This window comes from Octopus bimaculoides, chromosome 4, assembly GCF_001194135.2.
Source record: "Octopus bimaculoides isolate UCB-OBI-ISO-001 chromosome 4, ASM119413v2, whole genome shotgun sequence".
Lineage (NCBI taxonomy): Eukaryota > Metazoa > Mollusca > Cephalopoda > Octopoda > Octopodidae > Octopus > Octopus bimaculoides.
Genome location: NC_068984.1, coordinates 19,503,141 through 19,504,857, shown reverse-complemented (window position 1 = coordinate 19,504,857; position 1,717 = coordinate 19,503,141). Strand labels below are relative to the sequence as shown.

Below are 1,717 nucleotides of genomic sequence, written 5' to 3'. Positions count from 1 at the left end.
CTTGTCGACCTTCAGGAACATTGTGCGCTCTAGGACTAATTTATATTTTGCATTTGCGGCTCCGTTGGTGGCTAATGAGCCCTTCTCTTGACAAGCATACACGACTTCAAACATTGCAAACCAAGCTTTCTCCATTCACTATACGAGCCGTGCGCTTTCACGCAGCTCACTTATATTCTTCATGCTGTATACGTGCTCTCTCAAAAGTGTCGATCCCCTCCTTAACCTGCCTCCTCTATCCGTGGCAATGACAGGCATTGTTCTCCCAGTCAGTGTCCTGCATATCACAGGCCTTTAATGAGGACTTGACACAGTCCTTAAAGCGCATACATATATGAGTGTGTGTGTGTGTGATGAGCTTCTTCCAGTTTGATGCCTACCAAATTAACTCATAAAGTTTTGGTCAACCCAGGGCTATAATAGAAGATAATTGTCCTAGAGGCCACACAGTGGGGAATGAACCTATAACCATGTAGTTGGGTAGCAAACTTCTCAACCACACAGCCACACCTGTGCTTAGGGCAAAATACAAGAATACGAAAATGGGTTTACATAAAAAGATCATACAAGTTTTAATAAATCATTAAAACCCAGACTATATTTTGATTTCTTGCTATGGTTTTACTTTTAAATATATTCATTTGATTACTCTAATAATATTTACATAATTAATTAGTTGGTATATAAATTTCAAATACCTGAACAACAGTGACATGTCTAATGTCCAATCGTGTGTTAGTTCTCTTCCATTATCTTGAAATTGAAAATGGCAATGTTTCACAAATTCAAGCAAAACCTTTCACTACCACAGCCACCACCACCGCCACCACCACCACCATCATCATAATCCTCCCCTTCTCTCCTCCCCCCTTCTCTCCTCCTCCCCTTCTCTCCTCCTCCCCTTCTCTCCTCCTCCTTATCATCATCATCATCATCATCATTATCATGTTCACCTGCATTGGAAGGAATTGGTTGAGAAAGAGTTTCTATTTGCTGGATGCTCTCCCTGTTATCAACCTTCACCCAATTTCAAGTAAGATAATATAACCAGATGTTTCCATGGGAGATTGGAAGCAAAGGGCTCTGCTTGGATGATGGTGACAATTGCTTACAGCTATCATGCAATATCAAGGCAAGGGGACACAAACTCAAACACACATGTTGTTAGCACTCCGTCACTTACGACGTTGAGGGTTCCAGTTGATCCGATCAACGGAACAGCCTGCTTGTGAAATTAGCGTGCAAGTGGCTGAGTACTCCACAGACACATGTACCCTTAACATAGTTCTCGGGGATATTCAGCGTGACATAGTGTGACAAGGCTGACCCTTTGAATTACAGGCACAACAGAAACAGGAAGTAAGAGTGAGAGAAAGTTGTGGTGAAAGAGTACAGCAGGGTTCGCCACCATCCCCTGCCGGAACCTCGTGGAGCTTTAAGTGTTTTCGCTCAATAAACACTCGCAATGCCCGGTCTGGGAATCGAAACCGTGATCCTATGACCGCGAGTCTGCTGCCCTAACCACTGGGCCATTGCGCCTCCACTAAACACACATGTACAAATACATATACACACATGTATATATATATGTATGTATGTATATAGTTAAGTGAGATTTGGGTAAAAAAACCTTGTAGAATAGTGTGTATCTACACACACATACGCACACACACACACACACACACACACACACACACACACACACACACACACACAC

At 42.7% G+C, this 1,717-nt stretch overlaps 1 protein-coding gene across 10 annotated transcripts in view; it reads left to right on the top strand.

The window, feature by feature from the left end:
- The window catches only part of LOC106881484 (nesprin-1), an 811,219-nt gene that overhangs the window by 473,195 nt on the left and 336,307 nt on the right, over nucleotides 1-1,717 (top strand). The window lies entirely within an intron of this gene.